This window comes from Ptychodera flava, chromosome 22, assembly GCF_041260155.1.
Source record: "Ptychodera flava strain L36383 chromosome 22, AS_Pfla_20210202, whole genome shotgun sequence".
Taxonomy (NCBI): domain Eukaryota; kingdom Metazoa; phylum Hemichordata; class Enteropneusta; family Ptychoderidae; genus Ptychodera; species Ptychodera flava.
Genome location: NC_091949.1, coordinates 10,498,002 through 10,522,136, shown reverse-complemented (window position 1 = coordinate 10,522,136; position 24,135 = coordinate 10,498,002). Strand labels below are relative to the sequence as shown.

General features: G+C 36.4%; 1 protein-coding gene across 3 annotated transcripts in view; it reads right to left on the bottom strand.

The window, feature by feature from the left end:
- Positions 1–24,135, bottom strand: part of LOC139122652 (annexin-B12-like) — a 365,245-nt gene that overhangs the window by 73,657 nt on the left and 267,453 nt on the right. The gene's annotated exons all lie outside the window — the stretch shown is intronic.

The window sequence follows — 24,135 nt, the reverse complement described above, 5'->3', positions numbered from 1 at the left end:
AGAAGATGGAGTCATACCGCATTCAAAGTAGAAACACAAGCCCATTTTTAGCTACTATAGACTATAGTCTATAGAAGCTATTGGGATAGGTATCCGTCCGGCGTCCGTCGTCAGTCTGTATGTATGTATGTATGTATGTATGTCCGTTTGTGAGGCGTCCGTCCACTCAAATATCTTGAGAACCGCAGTACTTACTGATTTGATATTTGTTGTGTAGATGAAAAATATGATTTTGAGAAACTAGTTTTTTTAATTTTTTGATATAATTGAAAATAGGCAAATTAATGCCAAAAAAGGCGTTTTTGGTAAAAAATCTTCTTCTTCATAACCACTGGTCAGACAGCTTTGTTATTTGGTCTACAGGTCCCTAGGGGTAACCCAACTTAGATTTGTTCAAGTTGTGATGAAATATGCAAATCTGTATTTTTAAGGAATTTTTTTGTCATTTTTGGTCAAAATTTGACTTACATTGTATGTAATTCTTGTACTGTATAAACCCTATCAATTCACCCAGAAAAAAATAATTAATATGATTTTAAATAATTGAATTAATTAGGAAATCATCAAAGCCAAAATAATTTTATTGTAGAATTATCAGAAAGTTCAACTTTTTTTGACAGTTCATAGTGAAATGCTTACCATCGTGGAGGATTAAAACATGTAAAGGCAACTTTCCTGAATCCCAACTTTGACATATTCTGAACTGTCATTTATTGTGCCCTGTATGTTTAATATCTAAAAGAAATTGCTCAAAATAGTCAATAGAGATAGAGATAGAGAAAGTTCTAATTTCCATTTATGGTTGACTTGGTAAGGATAAAATAAAATTACTTTTTGAGGAAAAAAATAGAGTGGTCAATTAAAAGAGTGGTCAAAGTGATAGGGTTTTTATGGTAAAGCTGGGCTGTAAGATTACCGGTACTCATGTGCTATTTATAGCAATTATGCAATCTGTGTAAACAGTGCAATTAAAGTTACATGATTCCTTATAATGCTTTTGATGACCTTGAACTTCTTAAGTTTCAAACATTTGTCTCTTCTACTTTCTCTGAGTATGTACAGTCTCAACTTATTCACAAAACTTACTTACAATGTTAATTTGAAAGTTAAAATGTGCTTGGTTAATAGGATGAAAATACTGATACTTAATTTTGTATCCATGTCTATAGTAGCTTCAGGGACTTTGGCCCTATGTTTAAACCTGTTCTCTCCAATAACCTGCAAAGAGAGTCACTATCACCATTTATAACAATGAGTTTGGAACCGCGGTAGTTAAATCTTGAACTCTGATCATTTCATGACCATTAATGCATTGACCAAACACACTATCTGTGTGAAAATCACATGCAAGAATTTTTAGTCAAATGAACCAGGGACCATTAGGGGAGAACCATTTGATTTCTGGGGGGTATGGAGGAAGAGGGTTTGGGAGCAATTTTTTTTTTCCTGTCAGAGTGACAGCAATTTTTTTTTTCTACTGTCAGACCTGCATCAATTTTTTTTTTCCAAATGGAGTAGCAGTGCAAATTTTTTTTTATTGGTCATCAAGTTTGTAATGTGTTGTATATAAGGGAGCCGTCATTATTGACGGCCTGAAACTCCGAAATTTCGAGTGACCCTCCCCCCTTCACCAACCATGATGAATTTCAGTAACCTCCCTCTCTAACTCTGAAATTTTGACCATTCCCCACTTAGAAAAGTTAAATACCAATACATGTAATTACAGCAACAGTAAAGACCTTTCAAATCTTGATGTACCCTGCTAGACTATCATCAGTTATCTCATGATGGTTCAAAATAGGTGAACACATTAAAATGAAATTCAAAGTCACAATAAAATAAAAATATAAAAGATCACGCAGTATCTAACCATATAGTATATTGTTTAATTTGGATGGATATTATGACAGGGTTTTCACTAGGATATCTGACGGGGCAGAATTTGAAAGTACAGGGGGAGAACATGAGAGAGGCTTAGGGGGAAGTGTCACAGGGGCTTTCCCCTATCTTACATGGAATTTTTTAAGATATTGATGTGTGCAATGGTGCAGTCTGGTGCAATCTGAGAGTTTTTTTAATTTGTTTACTAAGTGAAACTATTAGAATACCCCAAGGGGGGAGAGCACGAGAGTGGGGTTCCCCCTCTCGTATTGGAAATTTTGAGAAATTGATGTGTTTAATGGTGCAATCTGAGAGGAGTTTCAGTTTATTTTGCACTCGGTAAAACTGTTTGAAAATGACATTGAACACTGATATTTTTACATTTTTGCATGATCAGTTTTTGAGTCACAATATTCAACAACCAAACAATGACAATACAATTTGTGAAAAACAGTTCTGTTTGCCAGAGACTGAAGACAAATGAATATACAGGAACGAAAAATCTGTGACCTTCTTGTGTCATTTCTCCAGCTGCCAGCTTCTAATGAAAAGCCTGAATATGTAATGTTTGCGATCCGGTGTTTGTGGTCAGAAAAACAAGGCTCACACATTGTATTTCATCATATTTGTTGTTCCTCAATTTTTCATTGTCAAGGTACATCTTTCTAACAAATTCATATTGAGAAAATAATATTGGTTTTAACACTAGTTTATTGACTCCTGTCTTGTGTTTTAAATTTTCACAATTTACAGAAGTCAAATAGTCCCCTTTAGATAGTGCCTATGCTATTGAGATATGGCAACAGAAATCCTGAAATATGATTTCTTGGGTCAGAAAATGGAAGGAAAACATTGAGTGTACTGAGGTGTAAAGTAGACCCATGTAGTGCATGCTTATATCATAAGTGCTGGGAAAAGAAACATAAGAATTGCTTGTGGTAAAACATTTGCGCCGCCTATGGCGGCGCGCCGGCAAAGAATACATGAGAATAAGGTTTCCAAATTTTGCTTATTTCTGGTGCATTGTGACAATTTTTTTTTCTCTTCTGTCTGTTATGACAATTTTTTTTTTCTCAGGCCATGACAGGATCAATTTTTTTTTTCTTCTCTCTCACCTGGTGACAAATTTTTTTTTCTCAAAATCCTCCATACCCCCCCCCCGAAATCAAATGGTTCTCCCCTTACCGCTGGTTTTGCATTTTTACATCACAGTTCTACCCGAACTGAAGAATGCAATATTACACATATGAGCTGTGTAGGAGGAAGGTTGAGAAAAATTGTAATTTTGACATATGGTTACTAGGTTTTAAGGAGTCATGCAACATCTCACATTGTTGCAGAACGCTAATACATCATTTAATCTATTCTTTAAGTAATCACACCAGGGCTGAGCCATAAACTTGCACAGAGGAAGATTGGAAATGTAATTTGGATTGAAAATGACAGTTCACTATTCATATTAGAGGCGTTTTTATAAACATAGGGCCAAAGTCCCTGAAGCTACTATAGACATGGATACAAAATTAAGTATTTCCTGACTGTATGAAATTATCTCACTAAGGTCATCCTAGGGACCTGTAAACCGAATATTGAAGCTGTCTGACCAGCAGTTTTGAAAAAACAAGCGACTCAACAGTTGACAGAGCTCTGCTATGTTATGTAGAGAATAACCTTTTGTGACACATGTATTGATGAAGAAGGTCACTGGTGGATATCTTTGATAGCTCATTTCAGGATTGCCTGACCAAAAATGGAAAAAAATTCCGTAAAAATACAGATTTGCATATTTCATCAGACAATATTAGTGTATAATAGCAAATAAACGAGAGTTAATTACATTCTAATCAAAGTAAACAAGCAGGGCTCGAACTTAACGGTTGCCCGCTTGCCCGGGGCAAGTAAAACCTGACATCGGGCTGGTAAAAATAAATTACACTTGCCCGGTCGGGCAAGTGATAGACTTTCATAAAATTTACATGTTCTGGGAATAAAAAACTCAAGAAATTTTGTCAAACAATGTTCGCTGTTTCAAGCCACTGAAGCGGGCATCACAACCGACAAGCTAGACGTCAACATTCAGCGAGTGATATTCAGCTGTTGTCTTTCCTCCCTCGGGAAGTCTAATCTCACTTGCTTGTCGCTTGTGACTCCAAGGGGGTGTTGGTCAGTAATTTCAACAGCCACCTTGCACGCAGTGACCTGACTGAGACAACGCTGACTGTACGTCATAGCATGGATGTAAAAAATAGACATCCATGGTCATAGCGAAGCAAACCACCCTGTTTTCATGTAAATCTTTTAAATCTACGCCCGACAAAGTCACAGATTCCGGAACAGGATCTGTGTCAGGGGATACAGTACACTTTCAACCGGCCGGCCACTCAAAAATCGACGGTGATAAAGCTAATGGCGCGGTCGCAGCATCAAGTTCAGTGGAAAGTTAAGTGAAGAAGCAGAAGAGCGACATATATGAAAGGAAACGACAACGGAAGTTTCAAAACTTCTGGAAAAGAGATTTGCTGATGCGAATATCGATTAATGGGCCACCCCTTCAACTGTATGACCCCAATCCTGCACAAGAATATTGGTGGACGAGTGGGCAGAGATCATCTCACGAAGACCAACACTAATGGATCGTAACAATTAACACGATTATCAATACAGACAAAACAGAACCTGCATTGATATGATGCCGTCAGCCACATTTTGAGATTTCTTGGTCTTCGTGATCTCTGCCCAAATAATGTAAACAGAAAAAAAAATCGGGCAAGTAGGTTTGTTCCTCGGGCAAGTAAAATTTCTGGAAACTTGCCCGCAGGGCAAGTAGGTAAAAAAGTTAAGTTCGAGCCCTGACAAGGCTTGCTTAAATCAAGATTTACGTCATAAAAAAACAGCATATCTGTCAGGTTATAAAGAATCTTGAGCTGGTTATCTTTTGGTAATATCAGTATTTTAATCCTATTAACCAAGCACATTTTAACTTTCAAATTAACATTGTAAGAAAGTTGAGACTGTACTACTCAGAGAAAGCACACTGAAGAGACAAATGTTTGAAACTTAAGAAGTTCAAGGTCATCAAAAGCATTATAAGGAATCATGTTACACTTTCATTGCACTGTTTACACAGATTGCATAATTGCTATAAATAGCACATGAGGAATCTTACAGCCAAGCTTTACCATAAAAACCCTATCACTTTGACCACTCTTTTAATTGACCACTCTATTTTTTTCCTCAAAAAGTAATCCTTACCAAGTCAACCATAAATGGTAATTAGAACTTTCTCTATCTCTATTTATTTGACCACCCTATCATGACAAACTATTATGAACAATTTCTTTTAGATAACATAAATGGTGGTTCAGAATATATCAAAGTTGGGATTCAGGAAAGTTGCCTTTACATGTTTTAATCCTCAATTCACTATGAACTGTCAAAAGTTGAACTTTCTGATAATTCCACACTAAAATTATTTTGGCTTTGATGATTTCCTAATTAATTCAATTATTTGAAATCATATTAATTATTTTTTTCTGGGTGAATTGATAGGGTTTATACAGTACAAGAATTACATATAATGTAAGTCAAACTTTGACCAAAAATGACAAAAAAATTCCTTAAAAATACACATTTGCATATTTCATCACAATTTGAACAAATCTAAGTTGGGTTATCCCTAGGGACCTGTATACCAAATAACAAAGCTGTCTGACCAGCGGTTATGAAGAAGAAGATTTTTTACGAAAAACACCTTTTTTGGCATTAATTTGCCTATTTTCAACAACATCAAAAAATTTAAAAAAATAGTTTCTCAAAATCATATTTTTCATGTACACAACAAATATCAAATCAGTAAGTATTGCAGTTCTCAAGATATTTGAGTGGACGGACGCCTCACAAACGGACATACAGACATACATACATACATACATACATACATACAGACTGACGCCGGACGCCGGACGGATACCCATCCCAATAGCTTCTATAGACTATAGTCTATAGTAGCTAAAAACATATTCTAAGATCCTCTGCCCCATCACATATTGATGGCCTCTTTCTATGTGTATGGGCCGCAGCAGCTGATAGAGCTCAGCTACCCAGCATACTTTGTGCTATGGTGACCTTTGACAAGATTCATGACGGCTTTTATTGGTAAAGGTTATACTTTTCAACTCAAATGAAGCTATTGATGCCTTTTGATATTTTGAAATTTAAACTTATCCTCGTAATTTTATAACTGTGGATTTCAAATCTTGATCAAAGTAAAAACATTGAAGCTTGGGCAGTGACGTTTGGTGATGCACTCACAAGCATTTTGGGATGGCAGCAACTTATTGGCACACAGTCCATGTAGCCGACAATGAGATGCAAATGATATGCGGTTAAGGTCTCCTCGACTAACTTTCAGCTGGTTGCTCACTTTCTACTATTTTTATAGTATTTTATACAAAGGCACAGACTTATTCTACCTGCAACTTAAAACTGATAGTGATTTTGTAGCTCATTCTTTACTATTTTTCATAGTTTCGGTAGCCGGTATCAGACACTTCGTGTTCGTGTCGGCTACATGGACGATCTGCCAACTTATTACACCGCAGTATGTGATATATGCACATCAGTGAGACACTTCCAGGAGCTATTACATCAAATTCCACCTTTATCTGTAAATATTGCTTCAATTAACTGTGTACTTGTAACTGTCTTGGCAGTTTTAATAACCTTGAGACAGCTAACCTGACAGTGCTGTAGCTGTAACTTTTGATATATTAGCCATTTTTATTCTGTTCATGAAGTACAATTTGCTATTCTTAGCAAAATAAGTTGAAATTCATTGTGTTCCACTCAACAACACGTCCTGTATATATGTAATGTTCAATATTGAATATGTTGATAACTGAATTTATTCTTGACTAGAATTCTTATTTAAATTGAACACTGCATATCATACACAGTGTGTTTTGGTCGCAAGGCTAATAATTTATGTTTCAATATACTGTAGGGAAAAGAAGAGAAAACACTACTCATTTCAAAAACAAAAGTCATAAAGATTTTTAAAAGGTACATCTGCATCCTTTTCTGCAATTCAATTTGCCTCAATACACCTCTTTTTGTTCTTTTGGCTATAAAACACACAAATGAAGATATACAAATTTCAACACTGTCAAACACCTTCACATTATTATCTCATATCCAATATCTCAGTTGAGTTTATCTTGCAGTGACCATCTCAAGGATATGGCTGACATCATTATCCTTACTCTAATTGCCAAATCTTCTGAATCACAGTTTGTACATCGTCCCCGAGGGTTTTCAGTCCACTTTTCACAACAAACATCCTCATGGTCGCCTCCTCTGCATCATCTAACCTTTCACTGCCTTGAGATGACAACAGATTTGATGCCTTGACTGGTTGACAAGTCTGAAGAATATTTGTCAATATGCTGGAAAATTTTACAAATCACCATGGTCAACAAATCCCTGAGAAAATTCAACTGTTTTCTCAGGGAAGATATTAGGTTTGTGTTTTTCAGCTGCACCAAGTATTGTCATTGTTGCTACACCACAGCTCAGGGACTCTGGCTGAAACAAGTAACCAGTAAACAGAAGACAAGAATAAACAAATGGACAAGCAACGTACAAACATAAGTAAAGCGAATGAAATACAAGAGACAAAAGACAATAAACAAATGAATAAACCAACAAACAAAAAGCACAATTAACCAAGGAACAGACTGACTACAAAATACATATGAGAGATATGTATAGTAAAGTAATTGTGAGACACTAATCAATGCATGTTATCACCCTGCTATAGAATAGTCCTCATTTCTCAAGACATTGATCGCCAAAGTGAGGACTATTTTTTTGACAGGCTGATTACATACAGTGATTAATCTCACAATTGCTCTACTATAATTTGTCATATCTAATAGCAGTCAGTCTGTTAGTTTTTTGGTTTGTCTTTGTCATCTACTTGTCTCTTTCCCACTTTTGTTACGTCTGTATATTGCTTGTCCAGTTCTTTGTTCATATGCTTGTTCTTGTATTTATTATGTTATTCAGCCTGGGTCCCCTGTGGATACATCATATATAAACATCCTTAAGGCATTAACTCAGGTAGTATTGACATATGTCATGCTTTTGGAAAAAAAAAATTATTGTCAAAAAGAAATTTCACTTCAGTATCCTCTGAGTGTAAAAGTCACACAGACTGATGTTGGAATGTTGAACTGAATGCATTTGATAAAACTGTCACATAGACTGAGAAGACAGACCATGAACACTTCATTAATGACCTTTTCGCTGATGACATGGAGGATTGTTACAGGGGTGCTGACCACCCATAAAGCGGGAAATTACCCTCATCTATCATATGCTCTTCATTGTAGGGCATCGACTCCATGATACTCTTCACTAGAAGTCTTCAATCAGGTTGCTCCGCTCAGTTGACAAATTAATTGCACCGTCTTTCAAAATACTACTCGTGATCGCATTTTATTAGCGTTCGATGCATGCAATCACATAGTTCACCCGTTTATTGGATCGACAGGTCTGTTGCTAATTTGTCAAGTAGCAAGTAGAAGTATTGAACTGAGGTAAAGGTGGCAACAAGTTTACCACAAGAAGTGCACTAGCCGACGTGCCGTGGATCCATCTTTGTGGCAAATACAATATTTACTATATGTTTATTCAGTATCATACAAATTACCTGTGCTGTGATATTTGCATCATAGTTCAATTTTTTTTATCCAGTGAATTCAAACAAATAACCCTTTAAATCCATTCTGAGCCGTCCATACTCATTTTCACATGACCAATAAGAAATAATGTATCAATAAACGTCAGCATGACCAAACAAACAAGAGTTTTGAAATTTCAAGCAGTCTGATTCTATCAAATCAACTTTCATTTTCTCTTTGTATGTTCTGCTGACAAATTTGGCCCAAAAGTGTCATGTTCCAATATTTCTAATAGACACATTACATAATGACCTATATACTGTAATGCAACAAACCAGGCATCTACCATGTACATGAGAAAATACTGGCTACAAATGCCTCTTTTGCCAGTTGCATCTGTGCATATTAACATTCTTTACCTCAGTCCTTTTTAACATTCTGACCTGAGTACTTAGATGAGCATTGTTATGGAGACAGACGCATTTTCAGTTTTTGAATATCATTTAAACGAGACATCCTAAATTGCGCAGAGATCTCCTCTCAATTTACGACGAAGCAGTGACCTACACATTTTTGTTGTCGCGCACACAATCGTGCATGTCATTATAGAATTTGGCAATGTTCCATTGTGACATTTGGTTATCAAAGTTCATGACGTTTTGGCAGCCCCAAGAGAATAAATTATGCCACAGTCAATGAAATGCTCCTGTGTTCAAGTGTAGATGCATTCCTGTGGTACTCACGCCTGTGGCAATAACTCCACGTTGAGAGAATAATGTAAATTTGTATTCAAAGTCCAGTTTAAACCCAGTAGGTATATTGCAGCCCGTCAATGTAATCAATGAAAATATAATGATTCTAATCTGTTGACATGACAACCTGATAGGATATCTCATAGATTTTGAGATTCATTCCAATACAGTTTTGAATTATTACATTTTTTAATCTTTGTAAATTTTCATTCATTCCGATAAGGCAAAAACTGTTCAAAGATGACACTTCGTGTAATGGACACGTAAAATGCATGTTTTACGTCAAATATGACTGTCTATTGCAACATTTATTAATTGACCTGGCCATTGATTTTACTTCAGTATCGCAAAAACTTTAAGTTTGATTTACATCATAGTGTGTACATATTTTAACTATGTCCAAAGGTTATAGAGTTTTTCAATGGCTTTTTACAACTTTATGAGTTTTGTGAACAAAGACTATGACGTCAACCAATTAAATCTAATTGGAATTAAATCCACAATGTATTAAAAATAAAATCTAAAAGGGACTTCATTCTGTCAAAAAAATGCTACATTTGTATAGTTTCAACAATCATTTTGTTGTACGTCATATCCAGTTGCTATTTAGGTTATAGGTTGCAACTTGTTCTGGTCGTATTTAATTAATAATATTATTAGTGCATCAGTGATTGCACTGTTGGCGCGATAAAGCAATGAATTTATTCCACTAGGGGCAAAGTGCCAATTGTCTGTACGTTACTAGCATCATGTTTTCCCAGCTTTGCCATCACTGAACTGTGGAATCAACAAATTGCAACAAGGTGAGTATTATGCATTGAATGGCATTGTTAGCTGCCGGGTGTATGCCACAACTACAAGATCCTTCAACCTTGCCTTCCTGATGGCCATGCTATCTTTCTATCCAACTTCCCCATGATTTGATCTAATCTTGTGTTGTGTATACCTTGTACCATGCGTTTGGGACTCACCCAGCATTGACAGCTGGGATTGAAGGCTAGTTTTGTAGTACTTGGGCAACACATATTGTAATTGGTTTAATGACCTTTACCTTTGAACATATGTCATAATCAAAACACCTACATGAAGAAGATTCCATTGTATGCAGTAAGATATGAGCCAGTGCTGTACATTAAAATTGTAATGATAAATCATTTGTTTCACCCATTTGTTTCTGGCATTTTGCCATATATATCAAAAACATATTTTGTAATATGGTGTGTTACATTAAGAAAACATGTCATAGTTATTATGCTGTTGATTGCAATAGGAAAGGCATTAACAGTTATAGTCAACCTTTCACTTCCTATGTCACACTTTAATTGACGTATTTCTTTAACCAGATTCATGTAGCGCATCACAGAAATAAAATGTGATGATGTTTTATACCATACATGTATTCCTTTCAACAAGTGAGATTCAAAGAAAAGTTAGATTATATGTGAGAAGGACTAGCGTCAGAGTGTAATGAAACGTTTTGTCATTTTCAGAGTTAATACTTTAAACTGTAATATGCAGAAGTGTTGGTGTATCTTTAAATTAAATACCATATCAGATCAGACAGCTGAAACTTTTGATAAGGAGCTATCAAAATAACAGTATTAGTTGTGAAACTGCAGATGTGAGATGTAGATTCGGAATAGCTTCAACTCTAGCTGTGATCCTGCCCGCAAAACAAAACAACAATCCACTGACAGAGTTTCGTAATTTGAATGTAAACTAGGAGACTGCTTGGTTGTGTGTAGACCAAATGAAGTCCCTGGTGTATTAAAACAGGGTGATCACTCCATCTGAACAATTCTCCTAGAGGTAACCCCAACAGTGATGCATACATCACGTCTCTTTCATGAAGTTCTTGAGTATTTGAAGTTATAGCTTGACTCCAGCGATCTGATGTCTTAAGGTAACCCTCATTTCAAATGTGTGCACTCGTAACTGCTGGGTGGCCGCGGTTAGCATGCACTGACATTGTCCATATACAATTGTCTTAATACTCAAAAGTTTTGTTATTAATGTCATCACTATATTTTTCAGATTTTTTTATTGAAGGTAGATACCAATTCCCATTCATAAACTTGATATTTGTCTCAATTAATTAGGCAAGTCGGTATTTTGGAAACATTTCATACAGAGATAGACAGAAAAACCTTCAACTGAATGCATTTATCGAAGTGATAGTTTTTTTATACCTATAAGCAGCAATTCATGAATCCAACGTGAACTCTTGACCTTTCTAAAGAAACATAATAACTTTCAATATTAATCGACCAATCTTTTTGTACTCTACACACACTAAGAGGGTATTTGGTTGGTACATCAAGATACACTACAAATGTAAATGCGCAATACAGCAGTGAAGAAATGATAAACAAGCACTACGGTAGGTGTATTTACTTGGCAGCGTCATTTCTTTAACTCTTTGAGTGCTGTAATTTTTCCCACCAAAATTTTAGCGCAACATTTTTACCAATTATTAGCTCATATTTGGTATGTATACAAATACCAAAAAGAGCTTATATGGTGAGTCGGTGGCGTCTGTATGTCTGTATGTATGGGGATGTATGTTTATGAATTTTTCTGTAATTTTTTGATAATTTTAGACCAAATGGACATCACATTCATTGGTACAATTTGTTATCAAAATTTTGACAAAAATCTGAAAAATTGATGGGAGTATGTTTTCTAAAGGTGACAAAAATTGACTTTGGTGCTCAAAGAGTTAAATTTACATCTGTATCATCACAGTCATAAACATTCTGAACATGGAACATTGTATATTGACTGTCGTACAATCATCCTATCAACATTACAAAATCATGTGTAATGCTGGCATAGTCACAGGCGTACAAGGCATTATCAGTCATGACAAGAGTGTAAAAAAATTATAAATTTATGACCATGAACACTGTTGATAAAAATTAAATATTTCTGTCATTATTGTATACTTACACAAGTACCCTACTGCACTCGAATCCTAAATGATGATCAGTTTTCATGCCAAATTCACGCAGTTGTTGTATAGACCATCTTATTAATAAATTTATGATTATGAATATTCTTGATAAAAAATTAATATTTCTGTTATTTTATACTTTCAAAAGTACCATAAACACTTGAATCCTAAATTACGATCATTATTTATGCCAAATTCACGCAGTTAGCACGGACCCTCAAAAATATGGTCAATATATGGTAGTTACACTGCAGCAGCATTGCACATAGCCCTGCGTACAGGTCTGTGTGTTCCCGGCGTTATACGGCCTCCACCGCAGCCCTGCAATGGTCCATGGAGATAACTGGGGACTCGGCGGACCGGATTCGGACCGCAACGAAAAAACGGTCTTTTTGGCCGAAATTCAACTCTATCGGGGCAAACTCCTTTCCCTGCCTACCTTTACCTCCTAACTGATCCCAGAAAAGATGCGATTAACTTCTCCTAATTAATGTCCAAAACCGCTCGTTTTCTGAAACAGAACATTTTGACAAGTTGTTTACCAACAGAGATTGCCATTTTGAATCTCACTGCAGAGTCCCCAGTTATCTCTATGGACTGTTGCAGGGCTGTGGTGGAGGCCGTATAACGCCGGGAACAAACAGACCAGTACGCAGGGCTACATTGCACAGTAACTTGATGCATGGTCACAGTCCTGCCTCAGCAGACTCTCAAAACAGTTCATATTATTTACTGTTTAGAGAGTCTGCTGAGGCAGTACTGTGATCCCTGCTACTATTATTTGAGGGTCTGTGCTTCAACTGAGTGAATTTAGCATAAATACTGATCATTATTTAGGATTTGAGTGCTTTATTAGGGTATTTTGTAGGTACACAATAATGACAGAAATATTAATTTTGTATCAAGAATATTCATAATCATAAATTTACTGATCAATAAGAGTGTCTATACAACAACTGTGAGAATTAAGCATGAAAACATCATAATTCGGGATTGGAGTGCAGTAGGGTACTTTTGTAAGCATGCAATAATGACAGAAATATTACATTTTTTATCAACAGTGTTCATGATCAAAAATTTATTACTTTTTTAAACTCTTGCTTTGAATGCCTTGTGCCCCTGTGCCACATATAGTTCCACGTATCGTGATAACACTGCATGCAAATGTGTGAAACCTTGTTGTGATGACATCTTAGTGTGTCAGGGAAAAGCTCACGAACACATTCATCCTGATTTCTTACAAGACAACCTTGAGATGTACGCAGAAAGCACTGGCATTATTTTCCAGCTGATGTGCAGGCGTGAGTCAGAAGGTTATACCTTACCGGTAGATTTTCATTATTTTACAGCTACTTAAGGAGTCTGAAAATATTGTGCAGCTGATGGGCTGTTTGGAAATAGGAACAATAAGTTTCAGGCAACCAATGGTTTAAAACCTTTCAAGATGTTGCACTTAGCCCTTAATGTTTAGAATTTCAATGAGATGATAGGGATGACCACAACTATTATTTTCGCTTGTTTGTATGACAGATGATCCATGGGGTTACAGTCACAAGGAAAACCTTCTCACTTGCTGAATACACTGTAATGGCAGTCCAAATAGTTTTTAAAATATTGAAATCAAAATTCTATGAAGCCTATACAGAGCAGATCATTGAAAGATATATTCTCACTTATAAAGAGATGTTAACCAATATCAATTGAGAAGATACCATAAGTCAAGTGTGAAACAATGTCTAAATCAACAAAAACTGACATATATTGAGATTTGTAAACAGCAAAAATCTAAAATAATGAATAAAAATTCAACTTAATAGTTTTTGGCACATTCATCAACTGTTACCTCAAATGAATCTATGACATGCGGTTTGAATATGCAGCCATGAATTTATTTAATAATTCATTTGCTTTTGTTTATCATAATTCTTCTACTTCTAAATATATAAGAATAAAAGAAGGAAGTTATCTTTATAGTGTTTTAAGAAATGGTGGAGGTGTGCGGCTGCACATAAAACACCCATACCCTATTTTAGACCGAAATTATTCTTATTTTTGGACCCATTTTAGAACCCTATGATCTTTGACCTGGGTCAAAAGTCTTATCATCAAAATTTGCAAAGCATTATGGGGCATGCTAGAGTCACAAGCAGAGCCCACCTCAAATCTGTTAATTGTTGCTGTCCAAGCAATAATTGCCAAAAACATTTATCAAAACCTAAAAAGTTTTGGTGAAAGACCTTTTTGCAGTTCGACTCAATTTGGCTGGATTAATATCATACGCCATTTTATATCCTGCACTGAAATTTAAACCCCCATTTCAGACCATGTTGCTGAAAAACCAACCCCGAAGGATGGCTTATCCATGTCTCAGCAATTAATGGAAGTGCATCCGAGCCCTGGGGACTGGACATGCTACAATTTAAGTTCTACTTGTACAGAGACTGTTTGAGATGCGTACCTGATCAATGAGCAAAATGAGGACAAGCTAGATCTGGTACTGGTGCCTTTGTGCCGTAAAATTTCACAAACTCTCTCATCTGTACACACTAACAAGTTACCTCAAGTCAGCCACTGGCTCTCGATAATCTTGTTCAAAATCCCTATGAGTTTGTTTGTACAGGGTCTTTCAGATTGATCTTTTCCATGGAATCGACTCAAAATGTTTGTAATTTCCTTCCATGACAGTTGCCCCTGGCATGTGACAACAGTGCTGTTGTATCCATTTCAGACATCAGACAGATTCCACACTGAATACACGCTTCCCATTCATTTTGGTGCCCGGACATTTTATTCATGCATGATCACTTCATATACACAGACTGCCATTCATCGCCAAGTGCTAGTTTTAATATCCTTTCTTATTACATCTGACATCGCTATGGCAACTGTCTCATCAAAATTTCACCATGACATTCTAAGTAACTTTCATAGATTACTATTTATTTTACACCATTGATATCAGTGCGCATCAGAAAATAAATCATTTTTCTTTTCCCGTATTAATTCAGGACAATTTCTCTGAAGAATCCAAAAAGTGTGATAGCGTTTACAGAAATTACACTGTATTTTGATTTATACATGCATTATCACTTAAAATATCTGCGATGCTAGTTTTCGTTCAACTCTCACATTTCAATGAGATCATAGGATGTCACTTTTCATTTTATGTTGAGGTTTATTTTTTGCATCATCATAGGCGTTTGTGCACAGCTAATTCATTATACATGCCAATTAATTATCAAATTCAAGGACTCCTATGAGAAGACATGTCGAGACTTTGACCGCTAAAATACACTTGCCATGCTAAACCACTTTCAACAGATAATATCATATGTTACATTTTTTGAAACAATACAAATGTAAGCTATCTGTTAGGTCTGCAAATGTAGCACGCAGAGCAATAAATTTGTGTGATATTAGAAGTAAATTCAATCATGGACCTAAATTGCTTGTACACCAGCTAAGCATTAACCGATATTCTATTCTGTATCAATTCTGCAGCGACAATATCGATATTCCGGTTTATAATGAAGTAGTTATTCACATTTCTTTGTTTATTTTACTGAAATCATTTACATAATTTTCTCAAGCTTTAGCATAGGTTGACTGTCTCACTGTGTATTGCTTATTAAAGTTAAATTAAACCGGAGTTGGTCAGTCCGTATAGTTTTAACTGTGATGTATATAACTTAAGGATTCATTGCAGCATTCTAGTTTCCTGAAGTCGGGTTATCGGGGTTCATTTGTTACTGAGGAAAGACCGACTGCCGACAGCTACGGGCAAGTTTGCTTTTATTTAATAACCATTCCATGTTGAGTGTTCTCTATACAGCGTTTCTCTGATGGGTTCAACGGTCGTTTGTCTCAAGCAACAGGTGCATAGCAACAGGAAGCCATCTTTGATGTTGCCACGATATTCACCACAGGAGTATGACGAGCAGAAAATGACGGTCGCGTACTGTGTTCTGTTCAGTAGCTTGTACAACCTCAAATTTTTATGTGGTAAGTATTTCATGGAATATTCCATATAATTAGCGCCATTTAGAATGGCTTTTTTCCATCTTTGCTGATCAATAATTTTAAATTAATTAGCATTTGTATCATTTTTGTATTTCAGCTCTATTTCAGTATTATTTACCTTGCATGCCTTTTGAATGTAATCCACATCTATCCACATCAGATCACATTGCATGGTATTTAACTGTGCAATTATCCTATGCCCAGAAAAAATGCCAGCTTCACGACATGAATGACCCGATTAATTTATATGCAAATCAGCAAACCAAACAGCTATACTTGAAATTTGTTCGTGAGAAGCAATTTTGATGCATTTTTGGTTACGCCCTTGTATTCTTAATGCTCAGTAACTCAGTTTGAACCGACTGTAATGAATGTGTTTGGGGTTTGTCTGTTACCATGGTAACCTGACAGCCTTTTGACAATGTTTTCTGCCTTTTAAGTACGATATTCAACTATGAAGATGTACTTTGGTGTTAGGACATGCAAACACTCTTACTATGTAATAGAACAAATGAAGTATCTTGATTCAAACTGCAAAAAGACAGGCAATGTCCTTGGCGAAAAAAATCAGTAATGTGGACTCAAAGAAACAGGTTTAGAAAGACTCCATGTTTGTATATGAATAACAGGATACATTTTCAAATAACTCCAAGTTAACAAATTTTGTGAAACATTTAAGAAAATTCATAAATATGATATTTTTAACATCTTCATTTGAATTCAATCTTCTGAGGCCTGTTACTATTACTGTGAATCTGGTAACCACTTCACCAGAAATTTCAAACTTTCAAGTTTCAAAACTTTCAAATCTACTCTGCTCTGTATTGTAATTTTTACATATGGTATATAATGATGTTATGATACGGTGAAAAAAAGCTTTATTCTTGAATTGCGGTACTGTATTGACTCTAATTTTTGTTGATAAGTCAACTTTTCTAGACCTTCTTGTAAATACCCTGGGAAATTTCTCATTTCCCCCCTCAATGGCGTATAGAGTCAACCTCTGTATCAGATATACTTGAAAGCAAGTTTCGTACATGAGAATTATTAGAGAGGCACAGTGTTTATCATTGGAGACGTGTGTTAACATTTAAGGTAGTATGCACTTCCAAAGTCAAATACTTAAACTTTTGCTCAAACTTTCCTTAAAGAATCTTTCAACATTCTCTTTCAAAATCAAGAATAAAAATTGAGGGTCATCGTGCAAATTTTGGTACTTGAGTAACAAATACATGTAACCCAAGATTTACCAAGATATTTAAAATCAAAATGGCCGCCATCCCTGTGTTAACTCTATGGAGAAAAATAAAATTTTTGAATTTTGAAAAACTAAGCCCGTGAAAAGTTTTCTTACACTGAGAGCTTTAAAATGAACACCCACAAGTGGTACATCAGAAAAGAATTGTAAAAGCTTGAGGGGCTGAATATCTGTCCCCGAGGCACATTCTACCTTAAAGTGGCACTCCCATTTGGTAACATTTTTAAAACACATTTTTTTAGTGCCAACGGTCGATATTTGACGTGGCGACTGCACGCGGATCGCGAGATATCGATAAAAAACATGTCTTCAAAAAAGTAAAAGTTTGAATTCCGGTGGCCCACCTAAATTCAGCTTCCGAACATCAAACGTTCGGCACTGGGGCCATTGTCAACTAAGCTATGGAGTACGAGTCTACACTGACGCTGCTCGCAGCTGTACGCCACAGTACCACTTGCCTCGGTGATAGGTCATGCCCCGTGGGAGAAAGCTGAGTCTTACTGACTTGGTGATAAAACGAAAAACAATTTTTGCTGATTCCACCGGAATTGGCATAGGTGACTAGCCCAGTTACGTGCGGTTGATACATAGCGGCCACCGCGTGGTATGCATAGACGCATACCACGCGCGCAGCGAACCACACGTACTGTGTGGCAGACGACAAAATGTAGTCATCGGAGGCGGCTAATATTTAACACGTAAAAACTTCTGTTTATGTGGTATTGGTCAAAAATATAATACAATTGATTTAGAATAATGACAACGACAAAGCTAAGAAGAAGTTTTCAAAAACTGACCTGTGGTAAAGGCATAATGCTGTATATAAAGTCTTCGCAGTGGGAGGTAAAATTGCGTCGTTCGAACTTATTATGGACTCCCTAGAATATCGTCAATCAGCACAACAACAAACCTTCGATGGATTTCGCGTCATAATCAGAAACGATCGTAAAACTTCGGGATGTGAAAAATACGCTCGGGAAATGACATGTTTTTATCGATATCTCGCGATCCACGCGTAGTCGCCACGTCAAATATTGACCGTTGGCATTAAAAAAATGTGTTTTAAAAATGTTACCAAATGGGAGTGCCTCTTTAAGTTCTACAGTAGATACAGAGATGTGATATCAAAATGTGACACATCTTTTTCTCAAAGTGCAAATGATACCATTCCTGGCTTTATCCATGAGAGTAGAGCAATGTTTCTCTGCTTTCTATGCTTTTACTTACAAAAACAATGGTGGTTTTGCCAAATTAGACTAAATTTTTCACTTTGGGTCAGTCTTGACTTGTCTAGCATGCTACCAGGGTACCCTTTACCTTTCTAGACACTTGGTTATACTACCAGTAAGATCCTCACACTGGGATATGAGGTCTAGGGCTGGAGGAGGGGTGTTCCCCAACATTTTTTATATCTGAAATGTATTTTTCTATGCCTGACTTTAAAAAAATACATACTTCAACTTCATTTACATGTGCTTTTTAAATGTTAATTTACTGATGAGAAATGACAATTTCTAAATTCTTCCTATGTTTTACAAAAAGTAATGATAACTTATGAACGAAAACAAACAAAAAGTGAACACAAATAAAAAAAATTACTGCATTGGTGAGCCACCACAGGTATCTCAGGGACGTTTAGATAAAGTTTACACAGTAGCCATTTCTTAAAGCAAAATATTGACATCTTTTAAAAAGAAGGCAATTTTCCGCTACAATTTATTGTATACTTTGATATAATATGCATCACACCTAATTATTTCTTCTGAGTTTGAAAATAGCCTCACATTTTTGGCAAGAATATATCCATATTGACTTGCAAAACCACAGCTTCCACGATGGCTTCGCAGACAAGTTACAAACAACTACTGCTATTCATGCGTGTATAGACACTAATTACGGTAAAATATGTATGCAAATAAGGACAAACTCAAATTTTAGCGCACAGGTATTCATTGAACTTTGACCTCCCCAATTGTGAGTATTCTTTTTTTTGTCGCTTCAAACAACTTTTGAAATGACTCTTAGATAAACTTAACCCAACTATTTAGTAATAAATGAAATATACTGCTAAGGGGTGGACCATTTGATATTCTGGGGGGGCTTGGAAGATTTGGGGGAAAAAAAAAAGTGCCAGGTGGAGTTGCTCGAAAAAAAAAATATGGCTTTAAGTGGATGATGGAAAAACAATTATGGACCATTGCGCCTCGGAAAAAAAAAATCTTGGCAATTGTTCGATGCACACTGCAGCATCAATAAAAATCAAGCAATAGCTCTGGAGTTTTATAAAGCATAAACCATTTCAAGCTTGAGGAACAATAACTTAGAATTTATTAAACGAGGAACTTAAATAAATACACAAACAAAAGCACTGAAAAATTGTCAAAAGTTACAGCTACTATCACTGTAGCTTTCATCAACTGAAAACAAGGTCTCGTCTGAAGTGGTCTCATTGAGGAAGATTTCAGATTATGATCTTTATTAAGCAGGTTGTAATTCAACAGAATTTGTACGCAAATAATAATAACCTGGTGTATCAATAAACATATAAACTCTGAAATACTTCTGTTTGTCTTTCATAATTTATTTCACAAGATTCAATTTCATTTTACTTTTGATACTTCAGTTATAATAAACTTGACAGTAAATTGCCCTCAAAAGTGCCACCACAGGCCACCAATTAAAGATGAATAATTAGAAAAGCTTCAGCTTCAGGAGGGGGGACACCCCCCTCCTGGCCTCCCCCGCGTGTGCTTGCGTGCACGCCTTGCTCCACTTCGCTCCGCACAAGGCTGTACCCTCCTGTTCTTTCACTTGTACCCTTCTATTCTGAAAAACATTGACAGCCCTGATGTAGGATACCATCATCTCTTCTGATGACACCAGTGATGTTCTCAGAAAAGTTTTCATTGTAAGTTTGTTAATGCTTAATGTAGAACTCAGTAATCAGGTTGTTTGATTTGTACTTTCAGTGTGTTACCCATGTATAAATAAGACCTATAAACTGATATTTTTGTAAAGTGAATCAAAAATGTACATGTATTTACATATCTTTATTTAGTTTCTTGAATATAGTCTGTGTGCGATAGAACAGCATCTTGTTACTGGGTGTGAAAAACCAAGCAAACAAACATTGCACCGAAATTTGGTAAAAAAAAATATATCTCGAAGAAGGAAAATGAAAAAAAAAAGTTGCCAGCATATGCCCTGTAGAAAAAAAATAATTCATGGTGAAGCAGGTGGGAAAAAAATAATGGCTCTCCACCAATCTTCCAACCCCCCCCCCCCCAGGATATCAAATGGTCCACCCCTAACTGAGACAAAATAGTTGAATAAATGTTTGTTTCTGTCCGATGCAGACATGTGCCAGAGGTCAAGTTTGCTCCATGCATGGCATATTGGACATACCATTGGCTAGTCATGGATCATAATTTTCCATTAAAAACAATTATGTCTAAAAGCCTAGTAAGATAGGCTTGAAAAGTAAGTTTTTTCAATGTGATATAACCACTTTCTTGGAGTAAAATGCGATGCCAATTCACATTAACTGTTTCCGGTTATTGCAATTTTACATTTGCATATAGACCCTAGAAATGTTTTCCCATTGCAACACCTTATGTTAATCAACGTTACAAAATGTATAGGTTTTAATAAACCTTTTACGGTGGATGGCAGTGCAGTTGTACATGCACGCAGTGTTAACATATGAACAGCGCCCTCACGTAGATTGCTATGATCTACGGGGACCGGTCAGCTCTGTGTACTGGGTATAAATATCCGATAGCATGCCGCCGGAGGATATATCAACCCTCTTTCTACTCCAAGGTATTAGAGTTAAGATTACATCAGTGAAATCTATCAATTGGAAAATTATATGCCATGGGAGATGGGTGTTGTACCCAATCCACAGTTCAATATTGTGTTACCTGGCCTTATCATTCTAAATGTACTTTCTGCATTTTCATGATATAGCTTACATCAACGATAGATAATAATGGATAGGAAAAGATCATGTGCAAAACTTTTCAATTTCCAATACTGCGTTTCTAAATTCAATGCCTTGATGCAATGATGAGACTGGCAATGAAATTTTGAACTTTTTCTGCGAGAGTGTGCTGAAGGACTTTTTAATCAGTACTTTTAAAATGATAGGAGGAAAGTTGTAGTGGGCATGCATCTTTTTGGTTAGTGGCTAAAATTGCCTAAATCTATAATATCTTTTTGATATTCAGTTGAAATTGAATTACTGTAACTTACAGAGTTGACTCTGTGAATACAAAAATTAGATTTTCTATTTTCACAAAAACAGAATTGAAGGCTTCAGCCTTCGAAATGAGTCCGTACAGATTTGTAAGAAAAAGCTGGGGACGGTTACCAACAAAAAACAAACAAACAACGAGAAAACATCGGACACTGAGAGTTCCCTGTTCAGAAATCAACTTTCCTCCGCTTCGCTAAATAAAATGGCCAGTTCCGCAGTTTTTTCCTGCGGTTTTCTCCGTCCACTGTGCGGTATTTGATTCACATGTTGCTATAAATAATTGCGTGTTCAGGGACCATGAGGGCTATCTTGTTCTGTAACCGCAGGCTGCCCCTGTTGTCCGGAGCTCAGAAGAGTGAGCATGAAATCAATTACTCTCGAACAGGTGTAGCCAACAAAGTTACACGCACACGTACTGAGGTTTTCTTTAGGAGGATTATGACCAATAATGACGATTGGTCATAAGCGCCGGCTAGTGGTTCAGCGGGAACCAAGGAACGCGGGTACAGTGGTGGAACAGACTGAATTTGTATTGGACATCTGTGTTGTCTAGAAATGCCATACCTTCCGTAGGGAGGGCGTATAAAAATGGACCGGTTGGTAATTTACGTACTAAAGTAATTATCATACCATCGCAGAATCTGCGATGCTTTTGCATCGATTCCATATTTGGTTGCCAAGCATACGCATGTACGCCAGAGACTATTAAACGATATTGGTGTTTGTTCTTATGTAGTAATTACAGCACATGGCATTGTTGTGAGGGTGTGTACCGACATCGTCGGGGTTGCTATCCTGGGTTGCCTCTTTACGCATGGGAGTTCATTTTTTCGGAGTGAACATTGCAAATGCTTTACCGTCGACTGACTGTGGACAGTAACTCTCGGGGTAGTAGTTGTGACCAGTTTAGTTTGGGAAAAGATGAATCAATCCAGGTGGCACAAAGAACATCACGGCCGATCTCTTAACTTCAAGAAGTTTTGAACACAGGCGCTCGTGGGCTGGGTAGTCTGCTAGATCGATCGATTTTCTGCTCGATCTATCGATACCGTAGTCGATCTGCCCACCACTGCAACCTAAATATATTTAGGCAGTATTTAGGCGACAGTACTGTGACCGCGCGTCTAGTAACTCAGCAATGTTGTTGCAGTGTATTACTACATGGACCATATTTCTGAGGGTCTGTGGTACAGCTGATTGAATTTGGCATAAATACTGATCATCATATAGGATTTGAGTGTTGTAGGGCACTTTTGAAGGTATACAATAATGACAGAAATATTTTTTATCAAGAATATTAGTAATTATAAAGTTATTAATAACAGTGTCTGTAATACAAGTGCGCGAATTTGGAACGGAAACTGGTCAGCATTCAAGATTCGAGTTCAGTCGGGTACTTGTGTAAGTATACAATAATGACAGAAATATTTAGTATTTATCAAAAGTATTCATACTCAAATTTATTTATTGTTTAAACTCTTGTTATGACTGATAATGCCTAATGGCCCCGTGGTGGTTTTGAATCTCGGAGATGGCAATTCCTTTTAAAGATAGGTGACCGGGTTTAAAATATTAGGCCTATATTTACACACCTACATTTTATCTCACTTTCGGTTTTGCCCATGTAGCGGCCTTTGCAGCCTAGCTATTCTGAACTTTAATAAAGCCATCTGTGGAATTTTTCGAATTACATCCTGGCAAGAAGAAAAGCTAACGAAACATACTGGAAAGCAACAGGATATGAAAGGACGACTGATATTTTCCATGGCACCATAAAGTGCACCAGACCTACAGGTTATGCGTGACATCGTAAAGAGCAAGCAACACGAATGTCTGTTTTCATTTCATAAACGCCGCCCTGTCGGTCTTACGACCACAGCAAGCTGACGTTTTTCTCTGATAATCTGCTTACAAAATACGTTCTTTTGTCGATCAAAGAGTTACATCTACTTAATACGATCCCCTACAGGCTTATAAAAGTTTATACACAATATGGAAACATATTTTTTTCGGCGCTAGGAAAATACTTTTATTCATTTCACATATCACTGCCCTTAAAACGTTCTCACAGCTTAAACTTTTGTTGCAATTTCAATAAGTTTTTGTTCCGTCAGCAAAATAAAACTTGTTTCTAAAAATCATATTGGAAACATATAGTGTTCAACTGCACTGTCAACACAGAATGTTTGTGTGTATAATGATGATGATTTTGTTGACAACTGGAATTCTAGTCCGGGCTGGTATTGGTTTGTCATCAATAACATTGCAATTTATCGCAAACAAGGTGATTGATGGGATAAGCAATCATGTTTTCTGGAGGATACTAAGAA